The sequence below is a fragment of the Anser anser genome, assembly GCF_964211835.1.
Source record: "Anser anser genome assembly, chromosome: 8".
NCBI lineage: Eukaryota > Metazoa > Chordata > Aves > Anseriformes > Anatidae > Anser > Anser anser.
Genome location: NC_139728.1, coordinates 23,503,050 through 23,525,461, shown reverse-complemented (window position 1 = coordinate 23,525,461; position 22,412 = coordinate 23,503,050). Strand labels below are relative to the sequence as shown.

Below are 22,412 nucleotides of genomic sequence, written 5' to 3'. Positions count from 1 at the left end.
GATGGCAAGGAGGGACCGAGGGATTCAGCCCTTTAAAAACAAATACTTTAGATGCAGGTCGTTTATTTTGAGGTGTAAGAAACGCAGCACGCTGGGCGGGGAGGATCCGTGTGCTGGGGAACATTATCCCTTCTGATTTCTCTGCTGGATGTTCCTACCCTGCTAATTTGACTACAGCCACAGACTTCCATATACAGCACCACTGAGGGTAGGTGGGGTGCTCAGCACAAAGGGGATGGGGTGGCAGGAAGAAACAGGGACAAAAACCTCGCTGAATACATCTGAGGCCACTCCAAGTCCTCCACTCCGCTGGAGGATGCTTGAAAGCCAGTATGGGCTTCACCCATCTGGATACAGAGAAGGAGATGTTTGCCCCCTGCCAAGCCAGAGCGCAGGACACTTGCAGGGAGACAAGGCACGGAGATACAAAAGCACACCTAACTGCTCTGGCTGCTCCTCACTTGCTTTGTTGAGGGATAAGAGGTCTGTCACTGTGCTGTGCATGCTGCAAACCACATAACATTGAACTTTCTGAGGTCAGGTTTACGTGGGCATGACCAGGGCTACAGCCAGGGAGAGACACAGCCCCAGGTCACACTGGGCATTGCCGACTTCCTCCCACCCCAAAAGCAGCACAGCTGTGTGCCCCATCCAGGGCCATGGGCAAGGGAAAAGAGCAGGATCATGGGGAGCAGTCAGAGATCTTGAACCATGGAAGAGTGACAGCTTTACATGCATTAGCTAATAAGAAAATAAAATCAAGAGAACAGAGGTCCTCATTAGGATTAGGACCAAGAGGTCCTAGCTTTGCATTACAAGAAATTTTCATTCCCTTCCTCCTCTCCACCAGAAAATACTGTTTAATCCAGGTAGTCTTTTCCTCTTCCTGCCCCCAAGCAAGAGAAAATGTCAAATTTTAGAAAAGCAGGGCTCCTTCAGGAAAACAAAAGTATCGCTTCCCAAAAAAACAAAATGCAAGGTTTTGCTTTCCAGTTTGAAGCAAAATATTCCAGACCAAACTGCTCTTTTGAGTTTAAAATCATGTTTTTCAAGTCAAAATGGATACTGCAAATGGAATCATTTGTTTTGAGACAGTTTAACCTCTTCAGAGAAGAATGACAAATTTAAACTTTTTGGCACTACTGAGTCAGAACTTCTTACTCAGGAGAGACTGGTTATTTTGGCTTTTTCCTCTTAACTGGGGACCAAAAATCTTGAAAACTCAACAAAATGTTGACACATCCAAATTTCCCTCAGGCTGGCAGGTCCATCTTCTAACCATCCCTTCATAAACGAAGATGGAAATATTAAGCCTGAGCTCATATGTCTACGGGCTTATTTTCTTTAGCTCCCATCTTTAAAATCTGGAGACCATAAATAGGCTGGGTTTTTTTCCTCCAGACTGCAACACAGCCTTTTAAACCAAACATTTGTAATCGTCACAGCTGTAATAAGTACAACGTTTCTTCAAAGGAATAACATTGGACTGTGGTTTCCAGTATTGCTCCGTTGTCTGTTGCGAAATCTCCTCACCATAAATTAATTTGATTCTATTATCTTTCTGATACAATCTGCTTTCTGACAGATCGTTTTTATCTTGGCTCATTCCTGCTTCTTATTGACAGCCCAGAGCACTGTTGAAGAGATGTGAGTTATTAATGTTGACAAGGTTTGTAACCAAATATCTTTTATCCAGCAACTTATCCTTTGTAATGTTTTTATTCCCCCTTCTCTGGCTACTTTAAGAGGCTAAACAGCAAAAATCAAACAAGCCATACAGCTAGACTTTCCTGGAACCATTTTCAGCTCTTTCTGGAACATCTTTCTACATCCACCGAGGATGTTATGGTATAAGGTGTTATTCATATTGGACAAAACTACTAAAACAATAACATACTGAAGGTTAAGTACAGTGCAATCCTGTTGGAAATCCAAGCACTGGATCAAACACAAGTTCATATTTTTACCAAGTGACGTAAGCCTGTAATGCCAACCAACAAGAGAAGCGGGGAGGAAAATTAACAGGACAGCTTATGCGCTGTCCAAGCTTCAGATGATACCTCCCAGCTCACCACAGAATAGGAGAGCAAAAACCATTGCAAACAGACTCAGTCCATTAAGTCGGAGGTGCTTGGCTGGAGCTCTAAAAATTACGCACATATCTGCCTCCTGCACGCCTGACATGCTGGGGCAGAGCAGGGGGCTGAGCACGTCTTCTCCATCCTGTTTTACCGCTATCCTCAAAGCCCCCTTCAATTCTTCGTATGATTAATTTTGCTTTAAATGCCTATTAAACATATTCCTGAAAACATTAAAATTGCGCACGGAACACAAGAGAAGAATTAAACTGTCACTTCTCTCCCTTTGCACCTTCTCTGCTGAAGCAAATAAATTCCAGGCACCGCAACTTCAGCAGCGGTGACTGCAGTTATACCAGGGACAGAGGATAAAACACCTCTAAATCGATGTAATTCTCTATTCAGTTTCCCCGCAAAAGCATTTTACAGCCACCCTGGGTTCACACTGCACAAGATACCAGGATTTACGATTGGGATTTCAGCAAATCTAACTTCTAATGAATAGGAAAGGACGTGTAGGGAGCATGGCCCCCACCAGCCCCCCTGCGGTTTCCTATCTCTCCTTTCAAGGTGCATTGTGCCAGAGGCAGCAGAGGGACCAGGTGTCCAGGACTGGCTCAGATAGTTCCGGTTCTGTTCTGAGACTATTCCTGCATCCAGAAATAAAGCCTCAACAGTCCCACGTTTCCACCTCAAGCTGGAGATTTTCCCACCGGTCCTGCGGGCACTGTTGGCAATGCCCCTCTCCCGACAGCGCAGCAGGGGAGGACCTCGCCTCCTGCCTTTCTCTCAGGAATTTGCTGCACCCGGGGCTGACAAATCCCCGTGCTGACATTTACAGATGGGGACTGTTTTCCCCAGGTCTGCTGGTTTATTTTGACCGGCTTCCACCTTCTTATCTTACCTCCCAAACCATCAGGCCCTGTTTCTTGGTATCTTTAGCAGTAGGCTCTTAAAGCTCAGGCGGCTTGCCTTCCAGTAAACTTAATAGTACCTTTTCCCAATTATCTGGAGCCCTCGAGAGCTCCTTGTTATTACTGGAGTGTTTTTCATTAACAGTGCTGGTTCCAGGCTGCAGGAGGATGGAGTTCAGCACAGGAGTCGAACTGTTCTGGACAGAGTGAATGAGAAATCCTGTAACACAATTAGAAGTACCCACAGGGTAACGTATAACTTTACTGTCAAGCCCTGAAATAACACGGCCAGCTAATGAAATAACAAAATAAACTTTGTTTTAATTAAAATTAAGAACATTTTTATCTCTCTCATTTTAGTCTTAAATGGGGGCAGTTCAAAAGTCATGATAGAACAAATGGAAAAAAACACTTGCAAAGTGAGGGGCAAGAGGTGAGGGCGACGTGACGGGCTTAGGATTGACCTGTGCCAGACTCCTGGTGGGATCTTTGTATGAAAGCAGCCTACAGTGGATGCAGGTGAAGTGGATTCCTAAGAAGGATCCCAACCTTAAAAAAAAAACAGGGATGTCCTCGTGGGCCCACCCTGCTTCCAGATTCAGACTGAGGGGAGGAGATGCCCCCATCACAGGTCTGCAATTCAAGCCACAGGGCCTGAACTGCTCAGAAGCCACCCAGACCCAAGAAGCATGACAGGACCATGTCGTCCACTTTAACCTTTGACTGCTCATCAGGAGACGCAGCACAATGCTACAGCCAGGCTGGATGGGGCAGGGCAGGAATCTCCAGGACATCCAACCCCTCCTGGGCTAACCAGCTGCAGCCTTTCTGAGGCAAGCGCAAGCCACCACGGGCTCTGCCTCGTGACACCCCGGTCCCTTGTGCCTGGGGACAGTAAGCTCTGCTCCCTGCAGGGGGTTTGGTTTGTGACAACGAGTTGTCTTCACCCATCAGCAGCAGCCTGCTGGCTGGCAGCGCTCCCAGCGCACCAGCCGCCGACAATGCACCCTGGGCTGGTGCCACCCCACAACCCGCGGTGCTGAAGGCAGGCCGGGCCCCTTATCCTCACGCTGGCTTCTGCGAGCACACTGCTGGATGCTCCCAGCTCATGCTGTGCCGAAGGCAGGTGGGATGAGCCTGAATTCCCACTCCCCATACAGCATCCCAGTGCCCACAGCGCAGACGCTCACACCAACAGCAGGCACGGGCTCCTCCACAGCACCCAAAATAAATCTGAGTGCATGGCTTTGCTACTCCAGACCCCCTTAAAGTCAAATACCGTTTCACAGTAGTCCTTATCCTCGTCTCTCCTGCTCTTCCTCCTACAACTGATTTTCTTAACCATTCTCAAAAGCCTTGAAGGGGCACAGATGTATGCTGCCGGAGGGACGCCGCTGTGCTCCCTGCACTTGCCATGGCTGTTTGGCACAGCAATGAGCCTGCCTCAAGACAGCCTAACCGAACAAGGTGTGTTATAGAGGCTTCACGCACACAAGTGGGGAAAAGGGAGAGGTGGTACAAATAATAAACTTTCCTTTTACATATATACATAAACAGACATTCTGGCAAAAGGTATTGGGGCAAAAAATGTTCCATGCTTGACCTGTTTTAATGAACAATGGAAGTATGCAGAGAGCTAGACTATATGATCAGAGTCTGATGAAAAGCAGAAATCACCCAGGGGAAACAAATCCTCTTGGTTGAGATCCCAGTTTTCTCTCAGGTCTCCAACAGATTTTCAGCAGTTTCAATATAACCTTTTCAAAAACCAGTTTGATGTCTAGTCTTGCTGCAAATGAGACGCGAGGAACTTTCTGGTCTCTTAATGCTCTGCGTATGTGCATATCACCAGTACATCCACCACAGATACGGATGAGCGCCTCCACACAGGACACAAGTGCCAATGTAATTCCAGAATGAGTCAACACCTTTTTTAATGCATCCATCTCGTTCTAAAATTCTGCATAACCTCTGGACCACCACATCTATTCATTGCCTCCAGACTTCCCTAGCCATTTCTGCGTGCACAAAATGAATTGGGAAAGACAGATCAGAACTAAGTTGTAAGTTTGGTAGGGCAGGGCTATCGGCTGATTGGGCTTTCCCTGCTCACAGCCCCATTCCCCCAGTCTGTCCTTAAGCCCAGTGGAAGCACAGGTGGGTAGTAAGTCATGCTACATCCTCACACCCCCACGTTAACATGAGTGAGCAGTACGGGTGGGCGCTCAGTGGAGAGCGTTGGAGGATGGTTCAGAAGACAGGTGGCTCCTCAGCCCACGGAGATAGTCAGGCCCCTCAGATCCAACAGATCTGCCACCCAACTCCCTGATTTCTCAGGCAACGGTCCTTAAACCACCTGCCCAAACCAGGAACCAGCTCACTGCTGTGAGACATCTGCCGTTTCCCAAAGAAACAGGCAGGATCAGTAGCTTGTTCTTGAGGTCACAAAATGCAGGATATGGAAGACAAAATCCCGTACCAAAGAGGAAACATCCAAAGCCGAGGAGCATGGAATCGGCTCTCCCTCCCTTGCTTACTGCAGAGAGGCTCACTTGCTCTGAAAGGGACCCACAAGACGGGCAGCCTTCTTTGGTCAGGAGTTTAATTAACCTTTGGATCAAAAAAGGTTGATCAACCACTGTATCCAAACCCCAAGACCTTCAAGTTACTGGGAAATCTGTCAACAACCAGGTGGAACTGGGACACGCAGCTGTGGTGAGGTCTTTATGCCAGACTCAAAATTACAGATTTATTTTTCTTCAAGATCTAACCTCCAGAAGACCTAAGCTACCACACGATGCAAATGAAGGATACTTCTAAAGTGACCAGTGTAGGTGCCTTGAACTGTGACGTGAGCAAAGATCTCTAAGGCTCTTTGATACTGCAGCCAAATTGCTTTCTGATTAAAAACAGCTCAAATTTGCTTACACATGCTACAGTCTGTCTAGAGACCCTTTGTGGAAAGTGTATGCTGTCTATGACAAATATTAGATGTCTATTACAAGGAAAGAGACTTCCAAAGTCAGAGCAGGAAAGATTAAGGGAAGAGGTGTGAAAGCAAAAGAACAGAGGAATGGGAATGAAAACCTCAGAAGCAAACTCAGGATGTCAAGAAATAAATGATGTAAAAATAACACACGGGAGGTCAATCGCCAGTGATACAGTTCACAGTTCAAAACCTGCATATCTTAAACAATCTTAAACTGATTCAATCCAATAAAAGCAACAATTCTCATTATACACTTACTATAGGGAAGTATTATTTCAGCATTGGCTTACAAATTGTCTCCCTCTTTCTCTCTCAAACTCATCACAGTCCTAATACAAGTAAATCTCTGTGCATGAAATATGAACCACTGGCAGCTCTAAGACTCGCTTTTCATCCCAAGCCTAATGGGCAAAGCACAGTGATTTCATTTCACGAGCTTTTCCAGCTGAGCTCAGAGTCGATCACTTGCCAGAGCCTGACTCTTGCAAACAGCCTGCCGGAGCCGCTGAACTCATGGGTCCAAATCCATCAATGGTGCAACTCCAGCTAACCCGAGAGTTTAGGCCAGAGATCAGTTTGTTCCAAAGCATTAAAAAGGAGAAGGATATGTCTTCTGAGACCCGTGATTACAGGACATTGTCATAACACTTAAAAAGTTATGGTATGATAATTAAAAGCTGTCAAAATATATGTATGGCCCTGCCCGCACTTTGCTTGGATGTGCACAAGAAGCCAAAAAGTTCATTTATGACAAGGGAAACCTCACCAGAGCTCTGCAGCCCCATGCCAAAGTGAAGCGGCTCTCCAGCCCAGCGGGACAGGCCTTCAGGTGGAGTCCGTGCTCCTGCCCCTCTCCAGCAGGAGATTCCCAGACCTTCAGCAGAGCCTAGCAGTGCTCCCAGGCTCAGTCACTCCTTCCAATTCCTGAACCAAAACATACAGCTCTCAACTTAAACAGCGTCAGTACTTGGTGTCCCTCTCCAGGAAGGGAGATCTTGTAGCTCAAAGGACCTCGGAGAACTAATTCAGGCAAAAAAAATAAGCAAAGAGCCTACAGAGCTTCACAGATGCAAGATTTCCCCTATACCCAAGGGAAATGAGGTACCAAGTATTTAAACACATTTGCTACTGAGTTACAGCCATTGCCAAGACGAGGAACGCACACCTATTGAAAGGCTAAAAGCTGTTATACAGGAATCAGGAGTTACGCAGGAGTGAATCACCAGTGTGTCCCAGGGTGAGTTCCCACCACTGAGTACACGTTTAAACAGAAATCTGGACCTCCAGTTACTTTCTCATTTCAAGAACGTTTTGAACCTTTTGGAATTTCCTTCCTGCAATAAGAAAGAGACAAGGCTATGGCAAGAGAGATGTGCCAGTCCTTGTCCCCTCCGCAGAAAGCAGGTCCTGGCCCCATGGTGATCACAGCTGCTGGTCTGCAGACACCACAAAACATCCCATGGCAAACCCCTACACCCCTCCCAGAGAGATGTCTGGAGCCCCCCACAGCCCAATTTCAGGTCTCAGCCAAAGGGCTGTTGGACGGAGTCATTCCCCACAGAAATCACAGGGAACACAAAGTTTACTCTAAAAGCTTCATTACTGACAGAGCTGTAATTTCCAAATGGGGTTAGTGGGACAGCAGCAGGTAAATGGGCTGTCCAAAAGCTCTCACAGTGCTTTGTTTAAGTGCTTTGTTGGATCTGGATACAAAGGAATTAAAGGATGAAAAGTAACGACAACACTACAAAACATATTAGAAGAATTTAAATCCTTGGCAAAAGTATTTGGGTTCCCATTGTGTTTGATAATATATCACAAAACGTCGGTAAAAGCATTATATTATAGTCTGTGAAAATAGCATTTTGCAAAGCGATACCTCATCACTGCTTTCTGCCCAACTACGCTAGAACCACCAGCTACAAGAAAATGTGAAACGATGGCAAGCTAAGTGCATTAACTGGGAAATAAGGAGGTGTTGGATTGCTCAGCAGAGCAATGATTATTAAAATTCAAGTCACAAAGATTGTACTGTGAAACCAACAGGCAAGAACTTTCCACTGTTACTGTAGGAATACTGTCATGATATTCAAGACGATACTCTGTTATTTCGTTTTAAGCCAGTTATGCAGAACAACATTTGGGTGGGTCTAGGGAAGCAATATTTGTTCCCAGAAGAGCTACATGCAGTATTTATTGACTGTTCAGCTAGGTAGCTCTCCAGTTATTTACCTTTTAGCAGAGAGCTGGCAGGAGCTAGCACTCAAAGACAGCAGGACTTGTGGCAAGGTTCCTGTTAAGCTGAATAATGGGAGGAAATAAAATTAAGCCCAGAAATACATCAGAATAAAAACAATATGACGAGGGGGGGAAAAAAGTAAGACTTCAATGTCAGAGTGTAGCACCCTGACCTGAGATAATCTTAGCCAAAAGAGCAGTGCTAACAACCACGTCACATGCCCTGTTTGCTCTACAGCAATCATTAATAGGGGTGAGCCTGGGAGAATAGAGAGGTGGGACAGAGCTTCTCACATCCTTTGGACTCTGGGTTGCCAAAACAGCTCTGGCTGCAAGCTTGAACTGCTCTGATTTCCAGTTGCTTTCTGTGGGGATGCTTCGCCCTGTCCTCCACAGAGGAAATCCTCCAGAGGGAGAGGACACCTCCTGGAAGGCCACAGTGGGCATGAAGATGCAGTAAAACCCTGTGAGGAGCTAGGACATCCCTGGGAAGCACCAGGTTCAGAGCCCCGGCAGCTCCCTGCCCGCAGACACTCGGGGATGCTCGCGGGCACAATGGGGTAAGTGCAGAGCGGTCCCTGCTCGCATCCCCCGGCCAGCAGCTTGTGGGTTTGCCATGGTCACCCATAGGACAAACAGGAGAAAAATGCTCAACTTGTTAAAGCAAGGGGCAGCTGGAAAATATCCTCGACTTCAGGACACTTGATCTACCAGCTATTCTTATTCCTCCCTCTTTGTTTCACCTAAATTCCTAATCCTGTTCTTGAAATGGCAGAAGACAAAAAAAGTGATGGCAAACTGCACATTTTTACGAATCTCTGCTGAACTTGGCAGCAGGCCCTGGATGTCCTCAGAACACTCAAAATTTAGGGCCTGAACCAATTCCCACTGGAACCTTTCCATTCATTCAGCAGCAGATGGATCGGGATGGTCAGCACAAGGGCTGGCAGGGGAGGGCACCGGGGAGGGCAGCTGCCAGCTGGGATGCCTGGGTTGCATTCCCAGCCCTGTCCCCAAACTCACAGCCCAGCAAGCCCCTTCTTCTCCCCGCAGCTCTTTCCCATTCATCCCCTCTTTGAAAACAGCCTTCAGCCACTCTAGCTGCTGCAGCTCTGCCCAAAATTCACTCCTTTCCAAAAGGGTTTCCCTCCCACCCAATCTCACAGACCAGAGACAAAGCCTGGGAAAGCCCAGCCCAGAAGGGAACATTTCGGAGAGGTACGAATATGTGAGAGCTGGGTGGGGAGGCTGCTTGGGCTTCGCCCAAAAATCAGGCTGCCTGGGTAACTACATCCCATTCGGCACCCCAAACTCCTGGAAAAACCTCTTCACTTCTCCGGGATGCTCACAGCGGGAAGGTGGGAGGCAGCTTAAGCATTAACAGCTTGTGCTACGGGATCGGGGCCTCCATCGAGGTCAACGAGGCTCTTTATTCCTGGAACAGCTCCAGTCCTGGCCGCCCCTGAAACCCGGGAACATAGCCACCTTTGCCCCACCTTCCCAGGCTGCGCCAAGCCCGGGCTGGCCACCACCCAGGTTTGGGGCCACCAATTCTCATTTTTAAGTAAGAGGGGAGAAGAGAGAAACCAAGAGATGGAAAGGTCAGGTGCCTTCGCCAAGGCTACACGGCGCATCGGTGGTGGAGCTGGCATTCGCGCGCAGGAGCGCCTGTTTTCTACGCCAGTGCTAAAACATCCAGACCACCCTGCTGCCTCCGAGACCACACCGCCTCTGTGAAATGTGTGGAAATTCGCAGGCATTTTCCCTGATTTTTACAGGGATTTTTTTTTGTTGTTGTTCCACACTTGGCTTACAGCTGTTTGCCAAAATCAAATTGCTGAGGTGTTTCTGTCTCTTTAAAACTTCATAAACAGACACTTGGACAAAAACCATCAGTGCATCGCAGCTGCGGTGGGGGATTTGGTTTAGCTGTGGTGGGCTGGAAGTGAGAAACCCAACCCGAGATGCAGCCCCGTCCCTCTGCCCTCCCGGGCAGGGGCTCACGGCCACACACAACCCTGCAGGCATCACCCGCGGCCCCTTCACCTGGCAGGAGAGGTGCACCAGAAAACCAGACTGTCCTTCCATTCTTCCCAACAAATAAAACATTTTCTGCAGTGACCATTTTACTCCTTAATTCCAAAGGAAAAGGTCAGCAAACATTTAGGTTCCCGCCTTCCAGTGCTACCTGCCTCCGCTGCAGTTAGCTATCTGTAATTCAGCAGGACCCCAGTGCCTCTCCTGGACCCTTGCGTTTCCCTACAGACCGAGCCCAGGGCACATCAGGTGCATCAGGGGAAAGCTATCCAAGGCTTACCCAGGCAGAGCAACACTGCAAGCGAAGCACGTGGAGATGCTGTGGCTATTTTTAAGTCCTTTAAAAAAAAAAGCAATCGATGCCTCTGCAACTTGCCACACAGCAAACAAAAGGTTAAGCAAACAAACCCCAAGCGATGTCTCAGGCTTGCCAGATGCAAAAAAGCTTTCAGCCAGTGACATTTCTCCTTCCCCAGCTGTAGGTTCATATTTTTAACGTCAGATCGCAAAAATAATAAAAAAAAAAGCAGGGGGAGAAGGAAAAAAAGCAAACATTTAGCTCACAACTGGATGGGAAATGAACTGGAAGCCCATGTTTGTGTATATTTCTCCCTGGCAAAGAAGCCAGCTGGTATGTGCAAGGTCTTGAAAACCTGTCCTGACATCGGCAGAAGTGTGACCAGCAATACCTCTCCCGTGCCGGCTCATGCGTTTTCTCCTATCTCACTTCATCTCTCACTAAGCTCAAGCGAGCCCGCGCTATTGCAGATTTATCGCCATCTGAAAAACATTAAATATCTCAGGGTTTCAAATATTTGCAGACAGCTGAAGAAGTGGCTGTGATGGAACTGTCTCTTTCTGGCATAAAGCTATCAATTTTCCGTGAAAGCCGAGGCCCGGATTTTTTATTTTATTTTATTTTTTTTTTACCCCTGGTAAAACACTGTAACAAATGACTTATTCCCCTTTTAGCAAATGCGAGGGAAGCAGGCGGTCATTATTACCAAATGTGTGCACACACAAGTAACTAAGGGAAAATAAATCCCATTTGAAGGTTAATTAACTAAGGCAGGGTCACAGCTTGACAATCTGCCCTCAGCAAAGGGAAGCACAACATCACCGGCTCTACGAAGCAGAGCTGTAATGAATTGTGACTTGGGGCTTGTCTATGCAGGGCATTACCACAGTGCGAGCTACGGGCTGAATTTACAGCCCTCGCTCCACATTTACGGCATTAGGCGCTTTGCGCAGACTAATTAGGAACTAGTTTACCTCGTTCACCTTGTGACAAATGCTGCTTTTGCACAGAAGCCCACAAGAGCCCCATCAACTCCTCGTTTTTTGCCAGCACCTCTGGCTTTGCACGGCAATGAGCAATTCCAAACTGAGGAGCGAGGGAGGGAGAGGCTGGGGAAAACATGCTCAGCCCCAGCACATGAGCAAGAGCTGGGGCTTGAGCATCCCCAAAGGCCCCCAGAAAGCCCCTGGGTTTGGACATAAATAAGTTTGCAACAATGGGCACATCTGGTTCTTGGGAGAAGGCTGAGGTTGAAGCCATGGAGAAGCCTGGACGCATTTGTCATCACAGCTTGTCCTCCAGTTTGCTCCCCAGCCCATCCCTGCACGTGGCTGCAGTGCCTCTTGCAGCCCCCAGTGCCCAACAGAGCAGGAAAACCCGTAGTGGTTTAGCCAAGGAGGCTGCAGACGGCCAGAGCAGTGGTGGAGAGAGGGCCTCTGAGGAGCTTTGGGGGGGGGGGGGGGGAGCCGGGCTGAGCACCACCTAGGTCTCTTCTAAAGGGATTTCTGAAGAGGACCAGCTGGCTCATTTTCATTTTGCCTGGCTTCTCAGCCAAGCTGAAGGGCACCAAGCCAACCCAAGGCCACCTCGGTGCTGAACAAACACACCCACCGCAGAGGTTTTGTGCAGGTCAGCTGTTCTGCTTGCTCCCCATTGCCAGGTGGCGATCGCGGGGGGATTACAGGGTCAGCAGCCAGAAGAGGGTACAAGAGTCGGAGCTGGTACGTGGTGACACCAGGCTGAGGGTGACAGAACCACGCTCCTGCACACTGGGTGACAGCTCGTTACCCATCCAAAGCAAAAGTCCTTCGGGGTTGCTTCACAAATGCAGTCACGCCTGCAAAACTAGTCAAGGCACCACATGCCAGAAGTGCTGGGGAAGGTCAAATATGCCATCAGTGGTTAAAAAAATTCTTTAGGCATTTGGGCCTTTTGAGGCAGCAGACAGACAGGAGGGCTCATGGGCTGGGATCTCCTGCCAGCCCCTACAGAAAAACTCAGAAGTCCTTTCACCTCCTTGCGCTTCCTTTTCCCTGCAATAGAAGACAGCAGGTGACCTCCTCTGGGGGAAGATTTTACAAGGATTAGGGGGTAGCCAAGCTCTGATAAGAAGCTGCTCAAACCACGGCTTCCTCAGTGAAGCAGTGCTACTTTCACACCTTCTTTTCCCCACATGCCAGAGAGGATGGTTGAGTTTCAGGGCACATCCACAAGGTGCAGAACATTTTCTTTCCAACAGGGTCTCCAACAGAGTGAAGCAGGCCGGCCAGTTGGGGGACACGCCATGCAGTGGGCTAAAAGCTCCCCCTTTTGGGGAGAGCCCTTTGGAGACAGCTCCAGCACAAGGATGCTGTATTTGGCAGACACTTTTCTGTGCTAAAACCCAAGATTAGCAGCCATTTCTGCTCTTATCTCTCACCTACCTGCAGAGCTAATGAAAGGGGTTCACTATTAGCATTCAATCACGCTCCACCCCTTGGGACTTGGAAGTCCACTACCTCCTGTCTGTGACAGCAGGTTTTCATTTGCCAATTTATCTCGTTCTGATTTTCCTCTTCCCAAACCGTGGGTTTCTTAAAGTTTCCAAGACAGCTGCTTCACTGAAGAGGAAGTGCTTAAAGCCAGCTCGGCTACAAGGTGAGCACTGCTGAAAGCACAAGTCAACTGGTGAAAAGACCAGCTTCTCCCTAGTGGCCCAGAACCCAAAAGACGGAGATAAAACCATCAGAGAAACTGCTGAAACAAGAAACAGGCACACAGGCCACCAAAAGACAGAGCAGACCCCAAGAGGCACTAAGCAAAACCAGATGGAAATCTCAGCTGAGCCATCAAGAGACGCGTTCCTACCCGATGCCTGCCCACGTGCTCCCCCAGCACCTTGTAGCAGTCCCCCCCTTTCAGCACGGACACCCCAAGTGACCTGCCCACAGTGATCACACCGCGCAAGCAATTCAGCTAACATCTCCCAAGCCCTACGTGACCCTTCTATTTTCCATCCTCTGCATTGCTTTTTCTTTCCCCTTTCTTTTAACTTCTATGTATAAATACCCTTCCATATGCGCTCTTAACCCATCTATAATCTCAGACTTTCCTTTCACCTACTCCTCTCTATCTCAGCACTGAAGAATCAAGCATTCAAATCTTTCATGATATTTGCAAAGAACTACCAGCACTGGTTAGTTCCCTGTGAAATCAATTACAAAATGATCTTCCACCACAACCCGTCAGATGGGTTCTTTCACCAAGATGCACAAGAAATTCAGGGGGAGGAGAAACACCGCTGGGAAGAGAACAGTGAGTTTTTAGTGTTATTTTCAATGGTCTTTTTCAAAGAACAGATTGGATATACAGATTACACCCCCACGAAAACGTAGATGGCCCCTTCTCTACAGAAAACCTGGCGAGTAAATAGGTATAAAGCTACATACTCTGCAGGCTGGTCCATGATGTCACAGCCTGCCAATGTGCGCATAATCTCATATGTTTACCTACTAAAATATAAATAATATTTTATGTAGGAGTCCGTTTATGGGGCAGTGTTTATGCAGAAATGGAAGAGTCTTTTCTACAGGAGAGAGGGGAGGTTAAAAGGGCTGCATTGCTGCACTGATTTACAGGCTGCCTGATTTAATTAATATTTGAATATGATTATTTTGGGGGCTGTGGGTGGTCGTTCACAAGGGAATGAAAATATCATCATCTGAAATCTCTTCATTTATTTCATATGTTCACGTAATTGTGTATGAAACTCAAATACACGAAACTGCCACACTAACATTCTTTTTAGGTACGTTTGTACTGCACCTATACAAAAACCACCACAAGAAACAGGAGAAAAAAAAAAGCTTTATTCCTCAACCTGCAAGGTCAAGGCTGCTACATCCATTACTCGGACACAAGTTTTGAGGGAACAAAGAGGTTTAGCAGCCTCCTCCACCGCAGGGAGGAAAGTGGCTTCCACCGATGCTGTCCCAAGCATGAGGCTCCCCTCCCTCACGCCCCCACCCTCCTCATATTTCTATGCTATGTGTGCTCATATAGTCTCATTCTTATTTTAAGAGCATTAATATATACATTTGAAAACCCAAACCATTAAAAAGTAGTTGGCTCGGACTTTTACTGGAACACGTGCACAAATATGTTGTTTGGATATTTTTATGGCCATTAACTTTTCCATATATAACCCAGACCTCCCATTAGGTGTTGTGAACTGGATCGCCTCTTTACTTGCCAAGTTATATTTCAATTAAATTAAAGTCACCTTTGGTCCTAATGAACTCTTGTTGTTTGCCTAATGCCATGATTAATTCCAGCTGCAAGAACTGGTATTAGCCTGGGTGGGTACATAGCTGAAGATGCTGATTCTCCTCTGATACTTACGGGTGCTGGAGAAGGCTCCATAACTCATTACTGGGTGTATTACTGTTCAGACAGTAAGCAGAGTTGATTTGTGTCCCCAGAAAGATGGTCACAATAGGAAGTACTTCAGCACCTGCCCGCAGCCCGTGGTGCTGCAGAAACTGTGATTCACCCTAGATGTGTTCCTGCAGTTAGAAACCGAGCACATTTCTTTGGGCACTGGTGGCTATCTCCTTTCTTCCAAGACACAGAAGAGAGGCAGCCCAAAGACCTTGAACAGCTACATGGTGAAAAGCAACCTCACCTGGGGAATAACACGGCCAGGAAGGATTGCAGCCTCTGTTTACACCTGGTGGTGATCTCAATGCCACTAGAGTGGTCTTAGATCCTCAGGAGATGCAGACATGAGAAACTCAGCTGGGAGCTAAACACCAGCTATGGGCCAAGACCTCAGCTTTCTCAAAAGGATGCTGCCTTGGAGCTTTATCAGGACCCAGGCTTCTGGTGACCCAGCACTTAAGAGCAGAGGTCCATTCAAGCGCAGAATCTTTCTGAAGAAATTCCTATGGGGTAAAGATTTCTGTGACCAACAGACATGGATGAGCTTGTCCATCATGAGCGCATCTAATCCGCTTTTCACCCCACTCAAACTTATGGTCACCTTGACATCAGGAGGCAGAGTCCCACCACTTTATTACCTGTGGTTTAACAAAGGCAGGTGCCTGCCAGGGCACAGCATGGTGCTGGAGGAGCTTTGTCAGCCATTGCATGAGATCCTAAGAGAAGATTGTAGTGACCTAAAAAGGTTTGGGCTTTTTTATCATTATTTCACAGCTTACAGATTAATTTATTTGTGGTCAATCATTTTTCCAACTCCCTTCCCATCCCTCCTCCATTTATTAAGGCCATAGAAATTGCTTCAGTATTCAAAAATATCACTAGATTGTCAGGCCTTTTCTTTTATTAGTGCCAGTGGCAATCTGTCACCATGACCCTGCTTAACAACTTGCTTCACACCTTCCCAGCTAGCTTAAGCTCTCCCTAATCCTAGTTGCAGTTCTCCAGAGAAGAGGGGGAACTCAGCAAATCTGGCACCACAAGCCCGGAAAACAACACACAGTTCAGACTCCATTCAGAGACAGAACAGGATAAGAACAGACGGGATCTCAGATATCTGAAAATTTCTGCCTTCTTCTCATAAGCATCATTACAGAAGAAAAAAAAAAAAAAAAAGGTTGTTGCCAGAACCCTGTTTCAGGATTGTATCTGGATGAGATGATACCTGCTGCTGACATCCAAGGCAGTCCTTCCTTGACAATCAGCCCACAGGATCAATTCTTAGGAGAATTCTCCTGTGTTTAAGCCCAGATAAATCAGGAATATCTCAAGCTGAATGGAGCTTAAGATAGAGGGGAGAATAAGGCCTATGATTTTAGAGGGGCTGGGTTAGAGGAAACAAATATACATTAGTCAAAGTTTCAGAACTGTCTTACTTCATTCAGCATTTCAATGCAAATCACAGTCTAAGTACAACAAAAAATAGTTGTGTAATCATCATAGTTCCCATGATTTCCCTGGCATCTGCCTCACCTAAACCAGGACTGCATTTGAGCAAGAGCAAAAAGACAGAGCCAAACCATATTACATATAACTCTGAAGAAAAAAAAAAAAAAGAGGTTCAATAGGATTCAGACAAACCCAAGAATAACCATTACATTGTGGAAAGTATTTGCCATTAAAACATTTTTCATTAAAAGTGGCATTTCTGAGACTTCTATCCTGCTGAAAAGCAATACCAGCCTCACGTCAGAAAGTCTGTAAGAAAAATTTCCATTGCTATAATTAACTTCTCTGTTGAGGTTGCATTGTTCCCCTTTTGCAGAAAAGCTCAGCAAAATTTCCATGGATTGAAGGCAGCCAAAAAGGTGTCCTGCCCCATTTTTAGGAGGAACTTGTGGTCGGCAAGACATCTAGGAGAGCTTTAAGCTATACAGAAGATGCAGAGCAAACAAGTTCATCTACCCCACTGAAACCAGATGAGACTAAGCTCTGTAGGTTAGCTTCGATGCTGGAGCAGCTAAAAAGTACTCTTCTGGCCAACAGCTGCCACAGGACCACAGCAGAGTCAGAGAAATAATGCAAGAACCTGGCTTGTACAGTATGTTCTTTCTCCCGATACATTTTTGTCTGCAAGCTTCATTACTGAACTGCAAAGTAAGATGTGAAGAGCCTACAGAACGAAGAGAGACCTCTGGAGGGGAACTAAAAGAAAACCCCAAGATGTTCAAGCAAACCAGACCCCCACAGCAGCCAGTGCTAACCCAGCATGTTTTTAACCCTGCCAGTACTCCAGCAGAGACACTCATCCATGGATTGGTGCCATATAAGCCCAGAACCAAGGAGCCCTCAGTCAGAGCACCAGGCAGGAGGCAGTGGGGAGCATCGGTCTTGGCTCATCAACAACCCAGCTCCTGCCAGATACATTGGGCATCATTACAGGGGAAAGTTTTATTACTCCGATATTTGAAGGAAAAGAGCAAAATAAACCACTCTGGTTGTTAAAACACCCCCAGTTCTTAGGAATCGATCCCAAATGTAAACTCCCCTTTTTCAGATAGATGCAGCCCTGAATGAGGCCCCAATATCTGCTTTCGGGTTACTAAGTAATTTGAATCATTAGACCAGCCACTACAAGACCCTGTCTCACATGGCATGTGACTGTGAAGCTTTGTGTTGCATTTCAGGGACGTGAAGGGGGAAGCAAGACCCTCCAGAGTAACACCTACAACAGAACCCAACTCCTGCACTGAGCCCAGTAACATCCAACTGGCCAGGACATCTAAGGAAACATGCATTCTGTCTTTAAGACTAAAGATGAAGACTCCACCATTTCCCTTTGCAGCTTGTTCCTTGTTAGTTTAAAAAAAAAAAAAAGGAATGTGCTATAGTTTTACTTTGAGTTGGTTTGCTAACCAGCCATTGTTTTTCTTTTTTTTTTTTTCCCCCCATTTCAGGAAAATTAAGAATTTTTCTCTGGGTGATGGCACTTCACATACTAAGTCATATCAAGCTCTTCTTCCTAAGTTGAGGATATTTAACTCTTTTCAACCTTGTGAGCTAACTCTAAAGTCACTGATGCAATAGTTCTGTTGTTTTCTCCATTTCCTCTAAAAATATTGAGCACATTCTCCCACTTCTACCCCTTGATCTTTCATTATTATAGAACTGCTGTGAATTGTGTGGGGAGGGTGCAGAAGCAAAGGAGAGAAAGAAAGCAAGCCTAGTTAACATCTCTCAAGAGGAAAGCAAACAGAATTCTCCTGTGCTATGAACATGGAAATACATGTCAGCCCCAGGACTTTGTGCCAGCTAAACACCACAAACAGCTCAGAAACAGATGTATCTTGTACATATTCTTGCCCAGAAAATCATTAGATTGGGGAATGAGACACAGCTTGGCACAAGGACACGGGAGTTGTAAAGGTTGCAATGATAATGATTTCACTAGATTCATTGCTCAGGAAAGCCTTATTTCCTTTTGCCGTAGCAAAATTTTCTTACATTTCAGGAAACGGGTCAGAAACAGCCTTGCCGTTTAAGCTGGATATTTCCAGGATGCAGCTCTGTAGCTGACATGCCAGAGAGCTGGTCAAGAGATGACAAAGCAGTTGGTCTTGTTCCCAGCAGAAGACATCCTGCCCAGATACAAGGCATCATCTCAGCTCTTCCGCTCCAAAACCAAGCACACCAGAAATATGCTGATCCCCACTCCGCCAGCCCCTATACCAGATCTAATGCTGCCTTCTGCATCAAAGCAAAGCAAACTTGAGTAGCATCCATTTTTGTGGGCTCTGGTCTCCAAGATCCAGTACTGAAGTTGCCAGAGATTCTCTTTATAAAAGCAGTGTCCTGTTTTGCTTCTGAATCTTGGCCCAGCAAAACCTGATCTTTGGCACATCTGCCCTCTCTCTGCCACTTAAATATCACTGACACATGTAATTAACACCAGGTCAAACATACCACTCTAGCATTTTACAGAGTCTGGTTTCAGCTGCTGTACTGAAGCTCCTAGATTGGGCCAAAGATGGGTAACTGACACCAGGACAAAGAAGGGTCAAGAAATAACTGCAGAAAGATTTTTACCCAATCAGTGAGGATTTTAATCCATGTTTTAGCATCTAACTAAACGACAAGGAGGTTGTTAGGAACACTGTCTAGTAGCGTACAACTTGTTTACACAAAAAAATAAATGCCTCCTTATAATATATAATAAAATACAACTTAGCCCTAAATGATCCCCCAACTCATCTAGAAACCAGGCCTAGATCTGAACAGTTATGATCCTGGCAGTCTGCCAAAGAGACAAATCAGTCAAAAAAAATCAATTTCAGATTTCTTCCAGGCCTAAGTGTATCCCACTGAAATATCTCTGTTCGAGCCCATGCAGAAGGAAGAATTCCCAGAAATCAGATGCTGCAAGCACATCCTTCTCCAAGAAGAAAGGGAATATTTTCAACATAGTTTCACAGAGTTATAGGACCCAGCTTGCTGAGTTAGTGTTTGATTACAATCCTAGCTACACATGATCTTCACAGCTCATTCACCACCCCCTGAGAAATACCTGCAGCAAATCAGCCCACCTGTCCTAAGACAACATGGCTGGGTAAGAAACAGAAAATCAGACTTGAGAAACACTTCTCCCACCCTGCACCACTGTAAGCAAGTCAGACCCACATACGTTGCTCAATAGGTTTCTTCCATGTGAAGCCTCAGATTCTGCTGCCTTACTGATCCCATAAGCCTACCTTAGTAAATGGGACAACTTAGCAGACAACCCAGAAAATGTATCTAGTCCCTTATCTCCAGAAGGCCTCCAAATGCCATGCTTAAAGGCCCAGACAACAAAACAAAATAACATTTATTTGCAGCAAAGAATCCACTTTCCAATAAGTAGTTTGGATGAAAACACACTTCAAAACACTTAAAAATACTTTGACACTATAAGTAGAAGTGACTGCTATCCATATCACATCAGTGCTCCGTTCTAGGAGGCCCGTTCATCAGACAAGGAGAAAGTTAGCCCTAAGCAGTATTGCAAAGAACTCAGCCAGAATGAATTTGTAAAACAATACAGGAAATCGAGGAACAAATATGAACATGGCAATGTTGTGTGAAGCACCACAAAGCAATAAAAATAAATATATTTCAACAATCAGCTTCACCTTTAGACTCATCTCTACAAGAACAGTAAGTATTTCTCACTTGTGAGTCCATGACAACTGGAGGTTTTCCCAAGCTTTCCTGAAGACAGCACTGTTCAAGATGGACTTTTTTTCTGCCTTGGCTTTAGGACCTCACTGGTGTTATCAGACACTGTTTGCCCCCAGTAAGCACCCTCCAGGTGGAGGCAAGCTATCTGGCTGCCTACCAGAGCTGTTAGAGCTTCTTCTTTTCATTTGAAATAAAGCATTCTTACCTTGTAATCCAGGTGCAAGCTTACAGCCAGACATCGCAGCCTTGTTTGACCATGAATCCCATCCGCTGGCACCCCAGGGAATCTGGCAGAAGCCAAAACAGAGCCAGGTTGCAAGCTCCCAAGATGCTCCACTCCACCCAGGTCCCAGTCACCCAACAGTCACTAACATCTTTCTAAAGCAAGTCCTGGTGGGTACGTGAAACATGGACTGCCCTGGTAATGGAGGCTTAAAAGCTGCAGCCAACATCTTTGGAAACAGGTAGAGGAGTCCTGGGCAGGTTCTTCTCTTTCTCAAATGACATCCCAGATGGAGTGTCCTCCTAGAGATGGGGGTTGACACTTCAGGCAGATTCTGTTAGCTAACACTTTTCACCTGGGATACTCATAACTAAGCCTAAAATGGATCTGCTGGCAGTGCTCACCCCTTGCTGTCATATTGCTGGCACCTGGCCCTACCCTTGAGCAATAAAGCAGACAAAAGAAAAGTGAAAATTATGGGATGAACTCTAGGAGTAGCAATAGGCTCCTGCTAAAGTTTCAGACCCCTCATTTGCAAATCAATTCTGGCTGACAGTATGGCAACTGGACCACAAAAGTCTTCCTTCTCCAAGAAAAAGAAAAATTACAGCCTCATTCCCATTGCTTTTTTTTTCTGATGTTCAGCACTAAAAGCTTTACCCAGACTATAACTATTTCATCACTGACTTACTTCACAGGAGGTTTGGAGGATCATCAGGAAAAAAAGGCAAGCCTCTTCAGCAACATCTCTCCATTGCTCTGCCTAAAAAAATAGATATTGGAGTTTTAAAAAGGTAATGGAAGGATTTCTGAGCATGCAAGGTGAATTCAATAGAAAAAACCCAGTACAATTAAAGATATTTGGCCAAATCTTATTTTAAAAAGCCCCATTTCACCAAAACACATTTTTTTCATCCTACATATTTCACAAAGTAACAGTATTTATTCTCAAAGAAAAGAAAAAAAAAACTTTTATAAATACTTTGATCAAGCAGACTAGGGGAGAGGGGCTAGTTTTCTGATGTTACCTTTTTTCTTCTCTTTCCCCTACCATTTTAGTACAGAGAAAGAAAGTACTGGTTATACACAAAAAGTACAGCTCATGCCTTTCCCTCCCTGTCCCCCATTAAAAATAGCTCCAGAAAGTGAATAAAACATTTTTTCCTTCCACAAAAAAGAATAAAATTTTCCAAAACAAATTTAAAATTAAAGCAACCCCCAGCCAGCTTCACATACTCATTATTAACCTGTCTCTCTCTGCAATTAGGGCTCCACATTTAAAACTCCTCTGACAGAGGCATAACAAACCAACATTAAGCTCGTTTATTGTTATTGCTCACTCAAAATTTCTGCTTTCCAGCTAAAACACCAGCCTGGATTCTCAGCCTCAGAAGAGCTAGACCCAAGGTCAGGATCCCTAATCTCAAAACCTCCTTTAACTTTACAATCAACAAATCCAGCATTTGTGAATGTTACAGATTATTTTCCAAGCTGTGGAGGGAGATTTCTTTCGTAATTGGAGAACAAGGAGAAGAAAACCTCGCACGGGATTTGCCACCAACCTAAATTTCCTATTCCTCCCCCTCCGAGCAGGACACACACCTCCTTCCTCTCCCACTGTCCCACACCTTGTACTGCAGCAAACCAGTGCCTGCTGTACGTAACGGGCTATTTATAGGAAAGCCCCCTGTGGGTGGGGTCTGTTGTGACTTAGTGGGGTCTATTGTAACTTAGTGGGGTCTGTCATGACAGAGTGGGCCTAACACATACACACACATACACAGCTACATGGAGGGTGGCCACCAAGCTGTGCTAGGTAATGTCAGGGGCACTGCTGCCTCGGCTTTAGAGCAGTGCTGATTTGCAGGGCTTGGGTTCGTTAAATGATCTGTAGGTACGTGGTCCAAATTAGTCACACCTACTGCTTTCTGTGTGAGAGTCAAAGCCAGGCTGGATGCCGGCAAATTGCTCAGCGCTTCGCCGCAGCACTTGGCCCAACTGCTGC

General features: G+C 46.1%; 1 long non-coding RNA gene across 2 annotated transcripts in view; it reads right to left on the bottom strand.

Annotated features, from left to right (window-relative positions):
• LOC310903058 overlaps positions 1 to 22,046 on the bottom strand; it is a 200,569-nt gene extending 178,523 nt beyond the window's left edge. The window contains exons 1-3 of one of the 2 annotated variants that reach the window (XR_014587247.1): positions 21,970 to 22,046; positions 21,099 to 21,170; positions 20,390 to 20,471 (exon numbers count right to left, since the gene is read on the bottom strand). This is a non-coding gene — a long non-coding RNA (uncharacterized lncRNA). The remainder of the gene's footprint in view (positions 1 to 20,389; positions 20,472 to 21,098; positions 21,171 to 21,969) is intronic. The other variant, XR_014587248.1, reaches the window with a different exon arrangement.
• Positions 22,047 to 22,412: the final 366 nt, after the last annotated feature.